Source organism: Colletes latitarsis, unplaced genomic scaffold (assembly GCF_051014445.1).
Source record: "Colletes latitarsis isolate SP2378_abdomen unplaced genomic scaffold, iyColLati1 scaffold0002, whole genome shotgun sequence".
Lineage (NCBI taxonomy): Eukaryota > Metazoa > Arthropoda > Insecta > Hymenoptera > Colletidae > Colletes > Colletes latitarsis.
Genome location: NW_027488365.1, coordinates 9,060,314 through 9,080,202, shown reverse-complemented (window position 1 = coordinate 9,080,202; position 19,889 = coordinate 9,060,314).

Genomic DNA, 19,889 nt, shown 5'->3' with positions numbered 1-19,889 from the left:
AACGCCGGTTATGTCTCGGTTAGGGCTGGGATTTGCCCTCATCTGGCTCGTACATTCGCGTTTCTCGCATACTTGTTGGCCAGGTCCTGTCTTTTTTCTGGTTTGGATCCCGTAGTGATGTGGTACCGCACTGAGACAGTCAATAAAAGTTGGTCCCGATTAGAATTTTAGAGGATAACGCTGGTTATGTCTCGGTTAGGTCTGCGATTTGCCCTCATCTGGCCCGTACTTTCGCATTTTTCGCATGCTTGTTGGCCAGATCCTGGCCTTTTTCTGGCTTGGACCAAGTAGTAATGTGGGACCACACTGAAACAGTCAATTAAACCTGGTTGCGATTAATATTTTAGAGGATAACGCCGGTTATGTCAAGGTTAGGTCTTGGATTTGCCCTCATCTGGCCCGTACTTTCGCATTTTTCGCATACTTGTTGGCCAGATCCTGGGTTTTTTCAGGTTTGGATCCCGTAATCATGACGTTCCACACCGAAACAGTCAATTAAGCCTGGTTTCGATTAATATTTTAAAGGTATTTGCCGGTTATATCTCGGTTAGGTCTGGGATTTGCCCTCATCTGGCTCATACCTTCGCGTTTCTCGCATACTTGTTGGCCAGGTCCTGTCTTTTTTCTGGTTTGGATCCCGTAGTAATGGGGTTCCACACCGAAACAGTCAATTAAACCTGGTTGCGATTAAAATTTTAGAGGATAACGCCGGTTATCTCTCGGTTAGGTCTGGGATTTACCCTCATCTGGCTCGTACTTTCGCATTTTTCGCATACTTGTTGGCCAGATCCCGGGCTTCTTCTGGTTTGGAACACGTAGTAATGTGGGACCACTCTGAAACAGTCAATTAAACCTGGTTGCGATTAATATTTTAGAGGATAACACCGGTTATGTCTCGGTTAGGTCTGGGATTTACCCTCATCTGGCTCGTACTTTCGCATTTTTCGCATACTTGTTGGCCAGATCCTGGATTTTTTCTGGTATGTATCACGTATTAATGTGGTACCACACTCAAACAGCCAATTGAAGCTGGTTCCGAATAGTATTTTAGTGGATAACGCTGATTATGTCTCGGTTTGGTCTGGGATTTGCCCTCATCTGGCTCATACCTTCGCGTTTCTCGCATACTTGTTGGCCAGGTCCTGTCTTTTTTCTGGTTTGGATCCCGTAGTAATGGGGTTCCACACCGAAACAGTCAATTAAACCTGGTTGCGATTAAAATTTTAGAGGATAACGCCGGTTATCTCTCGGTTAGGTCTGGGATTTACCCTCATCTGGCTCGTACTTTCGCATTTTTCGCATACTTGTTGGCCAGATCCTGGCCTTTTTCTGGCTTGGACCAAGTAGTAATGTGGGACCACACTGAAACAGTCAAATAAAAGCTGGTTCCGATTAGTGTTTTAGAGGATAACGCTGGCTATGTCTGGGTTTGTTCTGGCATTTGCTATCATCTGGCTCATACTTTCGCGTTTCTCGCATACTTGTTGGCCAGATCCTGGGATTTTTCTGGTTTGGATCCCGTAATAATGACGTTCCACACCGGAACAGTCAATTAAACCTGGTTGCGATTAATATTTTAGAGGATAACGCCGGTTATGTCTCGGTTAGGGCTGGGATTTGCCCTCATCTGGCTCGTACTTTCGCATTTCTCGCATACTTGTTGGCCAGATCCTGGGCTTTTTCTGGTTTGGATCACGTAGTAATGTGGTACCACACAGAAACAGTCAATAAAAGCTGGTTCCGATTAGTGTTTTAGAGGATAACGCTGGATATGTCTGGGTCAGTACTGGGATTTGCCCTCATCTGGCTCGTACTTTCGCATTTTTCGCATACTTGTTGGCCAGATCCCGGGCTTCTTCTGGTTTGGAACACGTAGTAATGGGGGACCACTCTGAAACAGTCAATTAAACCTGGTTGCGATTAATATTTTAGAGGATAACACCGGTTATGTCTCGGTTAGGTCTGGAATTTACCCTCATCTGGCTCGTACTTTCGCATTTTTCGCATACTTGTTGGCCAGATCCTGGATTTTTTCTGGTATGTATCACGTATTAATGTGGTACCACACTGAAATAGCCAATTGAAGCTGGTTCCGAATAGTATTTTAGTGGATAACGCTGATTATGTCTCGGTTTGGTCTGGGATTTGCCCTCATCTGCCCGTACTTTCGCATTTTTCGCATACTTGTTGGCAAGATCCTGGGCTTTTTCTGGTTTGTGTCACGTAGTAATGCGGTACCACACTGAAACAGCCAATAGAAGCTGGTTCCCATTAGTGTTTTAGAGGATAACGCAAGCTATGTCTGGGTTTACTCTGGTATTTGCTATCATCTGGCTCATACTTTCGCGTTTCTCGCATACTTGTTGGCCAGATCCTGGGCTTTTACTGGTTTGTGTCACGTAGTAATGCGGTACCACACTGATACAGTCAATAGAAGCTGGTTCCGATTAGTGTTTTAGAGGATAACGCAAGCTATGTCTGGGTTTGCTCTGGTATTTGCTATCATCTGGCTCATACTTTCGCGTTTCTCGCATACTTGTTGGCCAGATCCTGGGATTTTTCTGGTTTGGATCCCGTAATAATGACGTTCCACACCGGAACAGTCAATTAAACCTGGTTGCGATTAATATTTTGGAGGATAACGCCGGTTATGTCTCGGTTAGGGCTGGGATTTGACCTCATCTGGCTCGTACTTTCGCATTTCTCGCATACTTGTTGGCCAGACCCTGGGCTTTTTCTGGTTTGGATCACGTAGTAATGTGGTACCACACAGAAACAGTCAATAAAAGCTGGTTCCGATTAGTGTTTTAGAGGATAACGCTGGATATGTCTGGGTCAGTACTGGGATTTGCCCTCATCTGGCTCGTACTTTCGCATTTTTCGCATACTTGTTGGCCAGATCCCGGGCTTCTTCTGGTTTGGATCACGTAGTAATGTGGTACCACACTGAAACAGTCAATAAAAGCTGGTTCCGATTAGTGTTTTAGAGGATAACGCTGGCTATGTCTGGGTTTGCGCTGGTATTTGCTATCATCTGGCTCATACTTTCGCGTTTCTCGCATACTTGTTGGCCAGATCCTGTGTTTTTTCTGGTTTGGATCCCGTAGTAATGGGGTTCCACACCGAAACAGTCAATTAAACCCGGTTGCGATTAATATTTTAGAGGATAACGCCGGTTATCTCTCGGTTAGGTCTGGGATTTGCCCTCATCTGGCTCGTACTTTCGCATTTTTCGCATACTTGTTGGCCAGATCCCGGGCTTCTTCTGGTTTGGAACACGTAGTAATGTGGGACCACTCTGAAACAGTCAATTAAACCTGGTTGCGATTAATATTTTAGAGGATAACACCGGTTATATCTCGGTTAGGTCTGGGATTTACCCTCATCTGGCTCGTACTTTCGCATTTTTCGCATACTTGTTGGCCAGATCCCGGGCTTCTTCTGGTTTGGAACACGTAGTAATGTGGGACCACTCTGAAACAGTCAATTAAACCTGGTTGCGATTAATATTTTAGAGGATAACACCGGTTATATCTCGGTTAGGTCTGGGATTTACCCTCATCTGGCTCGTACTTTCGCATTTTTCGCATACTTGTTGGCCAGATCCCGGGCTTCTTCTGGTTTGGATCACGTAGTAATGTGGTACCACACTGATACAGTCAATAGAAGCTGGTTCCGATTAGTGTTTTAGAGGATAACGCAAGCTATGTCTGGGTTTGCTCTGGTATTTGCTATCATCTGGCTCATACTTTCGCGTTTCTCGCATACTTGTTGGCCAGATCCTGGGATTTTTCTGGTTTGGATCCCGTAATAATGACGTTCCACACCGGAACAGTCAATTAAACCTGGTTGCGATTAATATTATAGAGGATAACGCTTATTATGTCTCGGTTAGGTCTGGGATTTGCCCTCATCTGGCCCGTACTTTCGCATTTTTCGCATACTTGTTGGCTAGACCCTGTGTTTTTTCTGGTTTGGATCCCATAGTAATGGGGTTGCACACCGAAACAGTCAATTAAACCTGATTGCGATTAAATATTTTAGAGGATAACGCCGGTTATCTCTCGGTTAGGTCTGGGATTTGCCCTCATCTGGCTCGTACTTTCGCGTTTTTCGCATATTTGTTGGCCAGATCCTGGGTTTTTTCCGGTTTGGATTCCGTAGTAATGAGGTGCCACACTGAAACAGTCAATAAAAGTTGGTCCCGATTAGTATTTTAGAGGATAACGCTGGTTATGTCTCGGTTAGGTCTGCGATTTGCCCTCATCTGGCCCGTACTTTCGCATTTTTCGCATGCTTGTTGGCCAGATCCTGGGCTTTTTCTGGTTTGGATCACGTAGTAATGTGGTACCACACTGAGACAGTCAATAAAAGTTGGTCCCGATTAGTATTTTAGAGGATAACGCTGGTTATGTCTCGGTTAGGTCTGCGATTTGCCCTCATCTGGCCCGTACTTTCGCATTTTTCGCATGCTTGTTGGCCAGATCCTGGGCTTTTTCTGGTTTGGATCACGTAGTAATGTGGTACCACACTGAAACAGTCAATAAAAGCTGGTTCCGATTAGTGTTTTAGAGGATAACGCTCGTTATGTCTGAGTTAGTTCTGGTATTTGCAATCATCTTGCTCATACTTTCGCTTTTTTCGCATACTTGTTGGCCAGATCCTTGGCTCTTACTGGTTTGGATCACGTAGTAATGTGGTACCACACTGAAACAGTCAATAAAAGCTGGTTCCGATTAGTGTTTTAGAGGATAACGCTGGCTATGTCTGGGTTTGTTCTGGTATTTGCTATCATCTGGCCCGTACCTTCGCATTTTTCGCATACTTGTTGGCCAGAACCTGGATTTTTTCTGGTATGTATCACGTATTAATGTGGTACCACACTGAAACAGCCAATTGAAGCTGGTTCCGAATAGTATTTTAGAGGCTAACGCTGATTATGTCTCGGTTTGGTCTGGGATTTGCCCTCATCTGGCTCGTACTTTCGCATTTCTCGCATACTTGTTGGCCAGATCCTGGGCTTTTTCTGGTTTGGATCACGTAGTAATGTGGTACCACACAGGAACAGGCAATAAAAGCTGGTTCCGATTAGTGTTTTAGAGGATAACGCTGGATATGTCTGGGTCAGTTCTGGGATTTGCCCTCATCTGGCTCGTACTTTCGCATTTTTCGCATACTTGTTGGCCAGATCCTGGGTTCTTTCTGGTTTGGATCCCGTAATAATGACGTTCCACACCGAAACAGTCAATTAAACCTGGTTGCGATTAATATTTTAGAGGGTAACGCCGGTTATGTCTCGGTTAGGGCTGGGATTTGCCCTCATCTGGCTCGTACATTCGCGTTTCTCGCATACTTGTTGGCCAGGTCCTGTCTTTTTTCTGGTTTGGATCCCGTAGTGATGTGGTACCGCACTGAGACAGTCAATAAAAGTTGGTCCCGATTAGAATTTTAGAGGATAACGCTGGTTATGTCTCGGTTAGGTCAGCGATTTGCCCTCATCTGGCCCGTACTTTCGCATTTTTCGCATGCTTGTTGGCCAGATCCTGGCCTTTTTCTGGCTTGGACCAAGTAGTAATGTGGGACCACACTGAAACAGTCAATTAAACCTGGTTGCGATTAATATTTTAGAGGATAACGCCGGTTATGTCAAGGTTAGGTCTTGGATTTGCCCTCATCTGGCCCGTACTTTCGCATTTTTCGCATACTTGTTGGCCAGATCCTGGGTTTTTTCAGGTTTGGATCCCGTAATAATGACGTTCCACACCGAAACAGTCAATTAAACCTGGTTTCGATTAATATTTTAAAGGTATTTGCCGGTTATATCTCGGTTAGGTCTGGGATTTGCCCTCATCTGGCTCATACCTTCGCGTTTCTCGCATACTTGTTGGCCAGGTCCTGTCTTTTTTCTGGTTTGGATCCCGTAGTAATGGGGTTCCACACCGAAACAGTCAATTAAACCTGGTTGCGATTAAAATTTTAGAGGATAACGCCGGTTATCTCTCGGTTAGGTCTGGAATTTGCCCTCATCTGGCTCGTACTTTCGCATTTTTCGCATACTTGTTGGCCAGATCCCGGGCTTCTTCTGGTTTGGAACACGTAGTAATGTGGGACCACTCTGAAACAGTCAATTAAACCTGGTTGCGATTAATATTTTAGAGGATAACACCGGTTATGTCTCGGTTAGGTCTGGGATTTACCCTCATCTGGCTCGTACTTTCGCATTTTTCGCATACTTGTTGGCCAGATCCTGGATTTTTTCTGGTATGTATCACGTATTAATGTGGTACCACACTCAAACAGCCAATTGAAGCTGGTTCCGAATAGTATTTTAGTGGATAACGCTGATTATGTCTCGGTTTGGTCTGGGATTTGCCCTCATCTGGCCCGTACTTTCGCATTTTTCGCATACTTGTTGGCAAGATCCTGGGCTTTTTCTGGTTTGTGTCACGTAGTAATGCGGTACCACACTGAAACAGCCAATAGAAGCTGGTTCCCATTAGTGTTTTAGAGGATAACGCAAGCTATGTCTGGGTTTACTCTGGTATTTGCTATCATCTGGCTCATACTTTCGCGTTTCTCGCATACTTGTTGGCCAGATCCTGGGCTTTTACTGGTTTGTGTCACGTAGTAATGCGGTACCACACTGAAACAGTCAATAGAAGCTGGTTCCGATTAGTGTTTTAGAGGATAACGCAAGCTATGTCTGGGTTTGCTCTGGTATTTGCTATCATCTGGCTCATACTTTCGCGTTTCTCGCATACTTGTTGGCCAGATCCTGGGATTTTTCTGGTTTGGATCCCGTAATAATGACGTTCCACACCGGAACAGTCAATTAAACCTGGTTGCGATTAATATTTTAGAGGATAACGCCGGTTATGTCTCGGTTAGGGCTGGGATTTGCCCTCATCTGGCTCGTACTTTCGCATTTCTCGCATACTTGTTGGCCAGATCCTGGGCTTTTTCTGGTTTGGATCACGTAGTAATGTGGTACCACACAGAAACAGTCAATAAAAGCTGGTTCCGATTAGTGTTTTAGAGGATAACGCTGGATATGTCTGGGTCAGTACTGGGATTTGCCCTCATCTGGCTCGTACTTTCGCATTTTTGGCATACTTGTTGGCCAGATCCCGGGCTTCTTCTGGTTTGGAACACGTAGTAATGGGGGACCACTCTGAAACAGTCAATTAAACCTGGTTGCGATTAATATTTTAGAGGATAACACCGGTTATGTCTCGGTTAGGTCTGGAATTTACCCTCATCTGGCTCGTACTTTCGCATTTTTCGCATACTTGTTGGCCAGATCCTGGATTTTTTCTGGTATGTATCACGTATTAATGTGGTACCACACTGAAATAGCCAATTGAAGCTGGTTCCGAATAGTATTTTAGTGGATAACGCTGATTATGTCTCGGTTTGGTCTGGGATTTGCCCTCATCTGCCCGTACTTTCGCATTTTTCGCATACTTGTTGGCAAGATCCTGGGCTTTTTCTGGTTTGTGTCACGTAGTAATGCGGTACCACACTGAAACAGCCAATAGAAGCTGGTTCCCATTAGTGTTTTAGAGGATAACGCAAGCTATGTCTGGGTTTACTCTGGTATTTGCTATCATCTGGCTCATACTTTCGCGTTTCTCGCATACTTGTTGGCCAGATCCTGGGCTTTTACTGGTTTGTGTCACGTAGTAATGCGGTACCACACTGATACAGTCAATAGAAGCTGGTTCCGATTAGTGTTTTAGAGGATAACGCAAGCTATGTCTGGGTTTGCTCTGGTATTTGCTATCATCTGGCTCATACTTTCGCGTTTCTCGCATACTTGTTGGCCAGATCCTGGGATTTTTCTGGTTTGGATCCCGTAATAATGACGTTCCACACCGGAACAGTCAATTAAACCTGGTTGCGATTAATATTTTAGAGGATAACGCCGGTTATGTCTCGGTTAGGGCTGGGATTTGACCTCATCTGGCTCGTACTTTCGCATTTCTCGCATACTTGTTGGCCAGACCCTGGGCTTTTTCTGGTTTGGATCACGTAGTAATGTGGTACCACACAGAAACAGTCAATAAAAGCTGGTTCCGATTAGTGTTTTAGAGGATAACGCTGGATATGTCTGGGTCAGTACTGGGATTTGCCCTCATCTGGCTCGTACTTTCGCATTTTTCGCATACTTGTTGGCCAGATCCCGGGCTTCTTCTGGTTTGGATCACGTAGTAATGTGGTACCACACTGAAACAGTCAATAAAAGCTGGTTAAGATTAGTGTTTTAGAGGATAACGCTGGCTATGTCTGGGTTTGCGCTGGTATTTGCTATCATCTGGCTCATACTTTCGCGTTTCTCGCATACTTGTTGGCCAGATCCTGTGTTTTTTCTGGTTTGGATCCCGTAGTAATGGGGTTCCACACCGAAACAGTCAATTAAACCCGGTTGCGATTAATATTTTAGAGGATAACGCCGGTTATCTCTCGGTTAGGTCTGGGATTTGCCCTCATCTGGCTCGTACTTTCGCATTTTTCGCATACTTGTTGGCCAGATCCCGGGCTTCTTCTGGTTTGGAACACGTAGTAATGTGGGACCACTCTGAAACAGTCAATTAAACCTGGTTGCGATTAATATTTTAGAGGATAACACCGGTTATATCTCGGTTAGGTCTGGGATTTACCCTCATCTGGCTCGTGCTTTCGCATTTTTCGCATACTTGTTGGCCAGATCCCGGGCTTCTTCTGGTTTGGAACACGTAGTAATGTGGGACCACTCTGAAACAGTCAATTAAACCTGGTTGCGATTAATATTTTAGAGGATAACACCGGTTATATCTCGGTTAGGTCTGGGATTTACCCTCATCTGGCTCGTACTTTCTCATTTTTCGCATACTTGTTGGCCAGATCCCGGGCTTCTTCTGGTTTGGATCACGTAGTAATGTGGTACCACACTGATACAGTCAATAGAAGCTGGTTCCGATTAGTGTTTTAGAGGATAACGCAAGCTATGTCTGGGTTTGCTCTGGTATTTGCTATCATCTGGCTCATACTTTCGCGTTTCTCGCATACTTGTTGGCCAGATCCTGGGATTTTTCTGGTTTGGATCCCGTAATAATGACGTTCCACACCGGAACAGTCAATTAAACCTGGTTGCGATTAATATTTTAGAGGATAACGCTGATTATGTCTCGGTTAGGTCTGGGATTTGCCCTCATCTGGCCCGTACTTTCGCATTTATCGCATACTTGTTGGCCAGACCCTGTGTTTTTTCTGGTTTGGATCCCATAGTAATGGGGTTCCACACCGAAACAGTCAATTAAACCTGATTGCGATTAAATATTTTAGAGGATAACGCCGGTTATCTCTCGGTTAGGTCTGGGATTTGCCCTCATCTGGCTCGTACTTTCGCGTTTTTCGCATATTTGTTGGCCAGATCCTGGGTTTTTTCCGGTTTGGATTCCGTAGTAATGAGGTGCCACACTGAAACAGTCAATAAAATCTGGTTCCGATTAGTGTTTTCGAGGATAACCCTGGCTATGTCTGGGTTTGCTCTGGTATTTGCTATCATCTGGCTCATACTTTCGCGTTTCTCGCATACTTGTTGGCCGGATCCTGTGTTTTTTCTGGTTTGGATCCAGTAGTAATGGGGTTCCACACCGAAACAGTCAATTAAACCTGGTTGCGATTAATATTTTAGAGGATAACGCCGGTTATCTCTCGGTTAGGTCTGGGATTTGCCCTCATCTGGCTCGTACTTTCGCATTTTTCGCATACTTGTTGGCCAGATCCCGGGCTTCTTCTGGTTTGGAACACGTAGTAATGTGGGACCACTCTGAAACAGTCAATTAAACCTGGTTGCGATTAATATTTTAGAGGATAACACAGGTTATATCACGGTTAGGTCTGGGATTTGCCCTCATCTGGCTCGTACTTTCGCATTTCTCGCATACTTGTTGGCCAGATCCTGGGCTTTTTCTGGTTTGGATCACGTAGTAATGAGGTACCACACAGAAACAGGCAATAAAAGCTGGTTCCGATTAGTGTTTTAGAGGATAACGCTGGATATGTCTGGGTCAGTTCTGGGATTTGCCCTCATCTGGTTCGTACTTTCGCATTTTTCGCATACTTGTTGGCCAGATCCTGGGTTTTTTCTGGTTTGGATCCCGTAATAATGACGTTCCACACCGAAACAGTCAATTAAACCTGGTTTCGATTAATATTTTAGAGGATATTGCCGGTTATATCTCGGTTAGGTCTGGGATTTGCCATCATCTGGCTCATACTTTCGCATTTCTCGCATACTTGTTGGCCAGATCCTGGGCTTTTTCTGGTTTGGATCACGTAGTAATGTGGTACCGCACTGAGACAGTCAATAAAAGTTGGTCCCGATTAGTATTTTAGAGGATAACGCTGGTTATGTCTCGGTTAGGTCTGCGATTTGCCCTCATCTGGCCCGTACTTTCGCATTTTTCGCATGCTTGTTGGCCAGATCCTGGGCTTTTTCTGGTTTGGATCACGTAGTAATGTGGTACCACACTGAGACAGTCAATAAAAGTTGGTTCAGATTAGTGTTTTAGAGTATAACGCTGGCTATCTCTGGGTTTGTTCTGGTATTTGCTATCATCTGGCCCGTACCTTCGCATTTTTCGCATACTTGTTGACCAGATCCTGGCCATTTTCTGGCTTGGACCAAGTAGTAATGTGGGACCACACTGAAACAGTCAATTAAACCTGGTTGCGATTAATATTTTAGAGGATAACGCCGGTTATCTCTCGGTTAGGTCTGGGATTTGCCCTCATCTGGCTCGTACTTTCGCATTTTTCGCATACTTGTTGGCCAGATCGCGGGCTTCTTCTGGTTTGGAACACGTAGTAATGTGGGACCACTCTGAAACAGTCAATTAAACCTGGTTGCGATTAATATTTTAGAGGATAACACAGGTTATATCACGGTTAGGTCTGGGATTTGCCCTCATCTGGCCCGTACTTTCGCATTTTTCGCATGCTTGTTGGCCAGATCCTGGGCTTTTTCTGGTTTGGATCACGTAGTAATGTGGTACCACACTGAAACAGTCAATAAAAGCTGGTTCCGATTAGTGTTTTAGAGGATAACGCTCGTTATGTCTGAGTTAGTTCTGGTATTTGCAATCATCTTGCTCATACTTTCGCTTTTTTCGCATACTTGTTGGCCAGATCCTTGGCTCTTACTGGTTTGGATCACGTAGTAATGTGGTACCACACTGAAACAGTCAATAAAAGCTGGTTCCGATTAGTGTTTTAGAGGATAACGCTGGCTATGTCTGGGTTAGTTCTGGTATTTGCTATCATCTGGCCCGTACCTTCGCATTTTTCGCATACTTGTTGGCCAGAACCTGGATTTTTTCTGGTATGTATCACGTATTAATGTGGTACCACACTGAAACAGCCAATTGAAGCTGGTTCCGAATAGTATTTTAGAGGCTAACGCTGATTATGTCTCGGTTTGGTCTGGGATTTGCCCTCATCTGGCTCGTACTTTCGCATTTCTCGCATACTTGTTGGCCAGATCCTGGGCTTTTTCTGGTTTGGATCACGTAGTAATGTGGTACCACACAGGAACAGGCAATAAAAGCTGGTTCCGATTAGTGTTTTAGAGGATAACGCTGGATATGTCTGGGTCAGTTCTGGGATTTGCCCTCATCTGGCTCGTACTTTCGCATTTTTCGCATACTTGTTGGCCAGATCCTGGGTTTTTTCTGGTTTGGATCCCGTAATAATGACGTTCCACACCGAAACAGTCAATTAAACCTGGTTTCGATTAATATTTTAGAGGATACTGCCGGTTATATCTCGGTTAGGTCTGGGATTTGCCCTCATCTGGCTCATACTTTCGCATTTCTCGCACACTTGTTGGCCAGATCCTGGGCTTTTTCTGGTTTGGATCACGTAGTAATGTGGTACCGCACTGAGACAGTCAATAAAAGTTGGTCCCGATTAGTATTTTAGAGGATAACGCTGGTTATGTCTCGGTTAGGTCTGCGATTTGCCCTCATCTGGCCCGTACTTTCGCATTTTTCGCATGCTTGTAGGCCAGATCCTGGGCTTTTTCTGGTTTGGATCACGTAGTAATGTGGTACCACACTGAGACAGTCAATAAAAGTTGGTTCAGATTAGTGTTTCAGAGTATAACGCTGGCTATCTCTGGGTTTGTTCTGATATTTGCTATCATCTGGCCCGTACCTTCGCATTTTTCGCATACTTGTTGACCAGATCCTGGCCATTTTCTGGCTTGGACCAAGTAGTAATGTGGGACCACAATGAAACAGTCAATTAAACCTGGTTGCGATTAATATTTTAGAGTATAACGCCGGTTATGTCTCGGTTAGGTCTGCGATTTGCCCTCATTTGGCCCGTACTTTCGCATTTTTCGCATGCTTGTTGGCCAGATCCTGGGCTTTTTCTGGTTTGGATCACGTAGTAATGTGGTACCACACTGAAACAGTCAATAAAAGCTGGTTCCGATTAGTGTTTTAGAGGATAACGCTGGCTATGTCTGGGTTTGTTCTGGTATTTGCTATCATCTGGCCCGTACCTTCGCATTTTTCGCATACTTGTTGGCCAGATCCTGGATTTTTTCTGGTATGTATCACGTATTAATGTGGTACCACACTGAAACAGCCAATTGAAGCTGGTTCCGAATAGTATTTTAGAGGATAACGCTGATTATGTCTCGGTTTGGTCTGGGATTTGCCCTCATCTGGCCCGTACTTTCGCATTTTTCGCATACTTGTTGGCAAGATCCAGGGCTTTTTCTGGTTTGTGTCACGTAGTAATGCGGTACCACACTGAAACAGTCAATAGAAGCTGGTTCCGACTAGTGTTTTAGAGGATAACGCAAGCTATGTCTGGGTTCGTTCTGCTATTTGCAATCATCTGGCTCAAACTTTCGCGTTTTTCGCATATTTGTTGGCCAGATCCTGGGTTTTTTCTGGTTTGGATCCCGTAGTAATGAGGTTCCACACCGAAACAGTCAATTAAACCTGGTTGCGATTAATATTTTAGGGGATAACGCTGGTTATGTCTCGGTTAGGTCTGGGATTTGCCCTCATCTGGCTCGTACTTTCGCATTTCTCGCATACTTGTTGGCCAGATCCTGGGCTTTTCCTGGTTTGGATCACGTAGTAATGTGGTACCACTCTGAAACAGTCAATAAAAGCTGGTTCCGATTAGTGTTTTAGAGGATAACGCTGGCTACGTCTGGGTTAGGGCTGGGATTTGCCCTCATCTGGTTCGTACTTTCGCATTTCTCGCATACTTGTTGGCCAGATCCTGGGCTTTTTCTGGTTTGGATCACGTAGTAATGTGGTACCACACTGAAACAGTCAATAAAAGCTGGTTCCGATTAGTGTTTTAGAGGATAACACCGGTTATCTCTCGGTTAGGTCTGGGATTTGCCCTCATCTGGCTCGTACTTTCGCATTTTTCGCATACTTGTTGGCCAGATCCTGGTCTTCTTCTGGTTTCGATCACGTAGTAATGTGGGACCACTCTGAAACAGTCTATTAATCCTGGTTGCGATTAATATTTTAGAGGATAACGCCGGTTATGTCGCGCTTAGGTCTGGGGTTTACCCTCATCTGGCTCGTACTTTCGCACCTTTCGCATACTTGTTGGCCAGATCCTGGGGCTTTTCTGGTTTGGATCCCGTAATAATGACGTTCCACACCGAAACAGTCAATTAAACCTGGTTTCGATTAATATTTTTGAGGATATTGCCGGTTATATCTCGGTTAGGTCTGGGATTTGCCCTCATCTGGCCCGTACTTTCGCATTTTTCGCATATTTGTTGGCCAGATCCTGGGCTTTTCCTGGTTTGGATCACGTAGTAATGTGGTACCACACTGGAACAGTCAATAAAAGCTGGTTCCGATTAGTGTTTTAGAGGATAACGCTGGTTATGTCGGGGTTAGTTCTGGTATTTGCAATCATCTTGCTCATACTTTCGCTTTTTTAGCATACTTGTTGGCCAGATGCTGGGTTTTTTCTGGTTTGGATTCCGTAGTAATGAGGTGCCACAACGAAACAATCGATTAAACCTGGTTGCGATTAATATTTTAGAGGATAACGCCGGTTATGTCTCGGTTAGGGCTGGGATTTGCCCTCATCTGGCTCGTACTTTCGCATTTTTCGCATACTTGTTGGCCAGATCCTGGGCTTTTTCTGGTTTGGATCACGTAGTAATGTGGTACCACACTGAAACAGTCAATAAAAGACGGTCCCGATTAGTATTTTAGAGGATAACGCTGGTTATGACTCGGTTAGGTCTGGGATTTGCCCTCATCTGGCTCATACTTTCGCATTTCTCGCATACTTGTTGGCCAGATCCTGGGCTTTTTCTGGTTTGGATCCCGTAGTAATGGGGTGCCACACCGAAACAGTCAATTAAACCTGGTTGCGATTAATATTTTAGAGGATAACGCCGGTTATGTCTCGGTTAGGGCTGGGATTTGCCCTCATCTGGCTCGTACTTTCGCATTTCTCGCATACTTGTTGGCCAGATCCTGGGCTTTTTCTGGTTTGGATCACGTAGTAATGTGGTACCACACAGAAACAGTCAATAAAAGCTGGTTCCGATTAGTGTTTTAGAGGATAACGCTGGATATGTCTGGGTCAGTACTGGGATTTGCCCTCATCTGGCTCGTACTTTCGCATTTTTGGCATACTTGTTGGCCAGATCCCGGGCTTCTTCTGGTTTGGAACACGTAGTAATGGGGGACCACTCTGAAACAGTCAATTAAACCTGGTTGCGATTAATATTTTAGAGGATAACACCAGTTATGTCTCGGTTAGGTCTGGAATTTACCCTCATCTGGCTCGTACTTTCGCATTTTTCGCATACTTGTTGGCCAGATCCTGGATTTTTTCTGGTATGTATCACGTATTAATGTGGTACCACACTGAAATAGCCAATTGAAGCTGGTTCCGAATAGTATTTTAGTGGATAACGCTGATTATGTCTCGGTTTGGTCTGGGATTTGCCCTCATCTGCCCGTACTTTCGCATTTTTCGCATACTTGTTGGCAAGATCCTGGGCTTTTTCTGGTTTGTGTCGCGTAGTAATGCGGTACCACACTGAAACAGCCAATAGAAGCTGGTTCCCATTAGTGTTTTAGAGGATAACGCAAGCTATGTCTGGGTTTACTCTGGTATTTGCTATCATCTGGCTCATACTTTCGCGTTTCTCGCATACTTGTTGGCCAGATCCTGGGCTTTTACTGGTTTGTGTCACGTAGTAATGCGGTACCACACTGATACAGTCAATAGAAGCTGGTTCCGATTAGTGTTTTAGAGGATAACGCAAGCTATGTCTGGGTTTGCTCTGGTATTTGCTATCATCTGGCTCATACTTTCGCGTTTCTCGCATACTTGTTGGCCAGATCCTGGGATTTTTCTGGTTTGGATCCCGTAATAATGACGTTCCACACCGGAACAGTCAATTAAACCTGGTTGCGATTAATATTTTAGAGGATAACGCCGGTTATGTCTCGGTTAGGGCTGGGATTTGACCTCATCTGGCTCGTACTTTCGCATTTCTCGCATACTTGTTGGCCAGACCCTGGGCTTTTTCTGGTTTGGATCACGTAGTAATGTGGTACCACACAGAAACAGTCAATAAAAGCTGGTTCCGATTAGTGTTTTAGAGGATAACGCTGGATATGTCTGGGTCAGTACTGGGATTTGCCCTCATCTGGCTCGTACTTTCGCATTTTTCGCATACTTGTTGGCCAGATCCCGGGCTTCTTCTGGTTTGGATCCCGTAGTAATGGGGTTCCACACCGAAACAGTCAATTAAACCCGGTTGCGATTAATATTTTAGAGGATAACGCCGGTTATCTCTCGGTTAGGTCTGGGATTTGCCCTCATCTGGCTCGTACTTTCGCATTTTTCGCATACTTGTTGGCCAGATCCCGGGCTTCTTCTGGTTTGGAACACGTAGTAATGTGGGACCACTCTGAAACAGTCAATTAAACCTGGTTGCGATTAATATTTTAGAGGATAACACCGGTTATATCTCGGTTAGGTCTGGGATTTACCCTCATCTGGCTCGTACTTTCGCATTTTTCGCATACTTGTTGGCCAGATCCCGGGCTTCTTCTGGTTTGGAACACGTAGTAATGTGGGACCACTCTGAAACAGTCAATTAAACCTGGTTGCGATTAATATTTTAGAGGATAACACCGGTTATATCTCGGTTAGGTCTGGGATTTACCCTCATCTGGCTCGTACTTTCTCATTTTTCGCATACTTGTTGGCCAGATCCCGGGCTTCTTCTGGTTTGGATCACGTAGTAATGTGGTACCACACTGATACAGTCAATAGAAGCTGGTTCCGATTAGTGTTTTAGAGGATAACGCAAGCTATGTCTGGGTTTGCTCTGGTATTTGCTATCATCTGGCTCATACTTTCGCGTTTCTCGCATACTTGTTGGCCAGATCCTGGGATTTTTCTGGTTTGGATCCCGTAATAATGACGTTCCACACCGGAACAGTCAATTAAACCTGGTTGCGATTAATATTTTAGAGGATAACGCTGATTATGTCTCGGTTAGGTCTGGGATTTGCCCTCATCTGGCCCGTACTTTCGCATTTTTCGCATACTTGTTGGCCAGACCCTGTGTTTTTTCTGGTTTGGATCCCATAGTAATGGGGTTCCACACCGAAACAGTCAATTAAACCTGATTGCGATTAAATATTTTAGAGGATAACGCCGGTTATCTCTCGGTTAGGTCTGGGATTTGCCCTCATCTGGCTCGTACTTTCGCGTTTTTCGCATATTTGTTGGCCAGATCCTGGGTTTTTTCCGGTTTGGATTCCGTAGTAATGAGGTGCCACACTGAAACAGTCAATAAAAGCTGGTTCCGATTAGTGTTTTCGAGGATAACCCTGGCTATGTCTGGGTTTGCTCTGGTATTTGCTATCATCTGGCTCATACTTTCGCGTTTCTCGCATACTTGTTGACCAGATCCTGGCCATTTTCTGGCTTGGACCAAGTAGTAATGTGGGACCACACTGAAACAGTCAATTAAACCTGGTTGCGATTAATATTTTAGAGGATAACGCCGGTTATCTCTCGGTTAGGTCTGGGATTTGCCCTCATCTGGCTCGTACTTTCGCATTTTTCGCATACTTGTTGGCCAGATCGCGGGCTTCTTCTGGTTTGGAACACGTAGTAATGTGGTACCGCACTGAGACAGTCAATAAAAGTTGGTCCCGATTAGTATTTTAGAGTATAACGCTGGCTATCTCTGGGTTTGTTCTGGTATTTGCTATCATCTGGCCCGTACCTTCGCATTTTTCGCATACTTGTTGACCAGATCCTGGCCATTTTCTGGCTTGGACCAAGTAGTAATGTGGGACCACACTGAAACAGTCAATTAAACCTGGTTGCGATTAATATTTTAGAGGATAACGCCGGTTATCTCTCGGTTAGGTCTGGGATTTGCCCTCATCTGGCTCGTACTTTCGCATTTTTCGCATACTTGTTGGCCAGATCGCGGGCTTCTTCTGGTTTGGAACACGTAGTAATGTGGGACCACTCTGAAACAGTCAATTAAACCTGGTTGCGATTAATATTTTAGAGGATAACACAGGTTATATCACGGTTAGGTCTGGGATTTGCCCTCATCTGGCTCGTACTTTCGCATTTCTCGCATACTTGTTGGCCAGATCCTGGGCTTTTTCTGGTTTGGATCACGTAGTAATGTGGTACCACACAGAAACAGGCAATAAAAGCTGGTTCCGATTAGTGTTTTAGAGGATAACGCTGGATATGTCTGGGTCAGTTCTGGGATTTGCCCTCATCTGGCTCGTACTTTCGCATTTTTCGCATACTTGTTTGCCAGATCCTGGGTTTTTTCTGGTTTGGATCCCGTAATAATGACGTTCCACACCGAAACAGTCAATTAAACCTGGTTTCGATTAATATTTTAGAGGATATTGCCGGTTATATCTCGGTTAGGTCTGGGATTTGCCATCATCTGGCTCATACTTTCGCATTTCTCGCATACTTGTTGGCCAGATCCTGGGCTTTTTCTGGTTTGGATCACGTAGTAATGTGGTACCGCACTGAGACAGTCAATAAAAGTTGGTCCCGATTAGTATTTTAGAGGATAACGCTGGTTATGTCTCGGTTAGGTCTGCGATTTGCCCTCATCTGGCCCGTACTTTCGCATTTTTCGCATGCTTGTTGGCCAGATCCTGGGCTTTTTCTGGTTTGGATCACGTAGTAATGTGGTACCACACTGAAACAGTCAATAAAAGCTGGTTCCGATTAGTGTTTTAGAGGATAACGCTCGTTATGTCTGAGTTAGTTCTGGTATTTGCAATCATCTTGCTCATACTTTCGCTTTTTTCGCATACTTGTTGGCCAGATCCTTGGCTCTTACTGGTTTGGATCACGTAGTAATGTGGTACCACACTGAAACAGTCAATAAAAGCTGGTTCCGATTAGTGTTTTAGAGGATAACGCTGGCTATGTCTGGGTTAGTTCTGGTATTTGCTATCATCTGGCCCGTACCTTCGCATTTTTCGCATACTTGTTGGCCAGAACCTGGATTTTTTCTGGTATGTATCACGTATTAATGTGGTACCACACTGAAACAGCCAATTGAAGCTGGTTCCGAATAGTATTTTAGAGGCTAACGCTGATTATGTCTCGGTTTGGTCTGGGATTTGCCCTCATCTGGCTCGTACTTTCGCATTTCTCGCATACTTGTTGGCCAGATCCTGGGCTTTTTCTGGTTTGGATCACGTAGTAATGTGGTACCACACAGGAACAGGCAATAAAAGCTGGTTCCGATTAGTGTTTTAGAGGATAACGCTGGATATGTCTGGGTCAGTTCTGGGATTTGCCCTCATCTGGCTCGTACTTTCGCATTTTTCGCATACTTCTTGGCCAGATCCTGGGTTTTTTCTGGTTTGGATCCCGTAATAATGACGTTCCACACCGAAACAGTCAATTAAACCTGGTTTCGATTAATATTTTAGAGGATACTGCCGGTTATATCTCGGTTAGGTCTGGGATTTGCCCTCATCTGGCTCATACTTTCGCATTTCTCGCACACTTGTTGGCCAGATCCTGGGCTTTTTCTGGTTTGGATCACGTAGTAATGTGGTACCGCACTGAGACAGTCAATAAAAGTTGGTCCCGATTAGTATTTTAGAGGATAACGCTGGTTATGTCTCGGTTAGGTCTGCGATTTGCCCTCATCTGGCCCGAACTTTCGCATTTTTCGCATGCTTGTAGGCCAGATCCTGGGCTTTTTCTGGTTTGGATCACGTAGTAATGTGGTACCACACTGAGACAGTCAATAAAAGTTGGTTCAGATTAGTGTTTCAGAGTATAACGCTGGCTATCTCTGGGTTTGTTCTGATATTTGCTATCATCTGGCCCGTACCTTCGCATTTTTCGCATACTTGTTGACCAGATCCTGGCCATTTTCTGGCTTGGACCAAGTAGTAATGTGGGACCACAATGAAACAGTCAATTAAACCTGGTTGCGATTAATATTTTAGAGTATAACGCCGGTTATGTCTCGGTTAGGTCTGCGATTTGCCCTCATTTGGCCCGTACTTTCGCATTTTTCGCATGCTTGTTGGCCAGATCCTGGGCTTTTTCAGGTTTGGATCACGTAGTAATGTGGTACCACACTGAAACAGTCAATAAAAGCTGGTTCCGATTAGTGTTTTAGAGGATAACGCTGGCTATGTCTGGGTTTGTTCTGGTATTTGCTATCATCTGGCCCGTACCTTCGCATTTTTCGCATACTTGTTGGCCAGATCCTGGATTTTTTCTGGTATGTATCACGTATTAATGTGGTACCACACTGAAACAGCCAATTGAAGCTGGTTCCGAATAGTATTTTAGAGGAT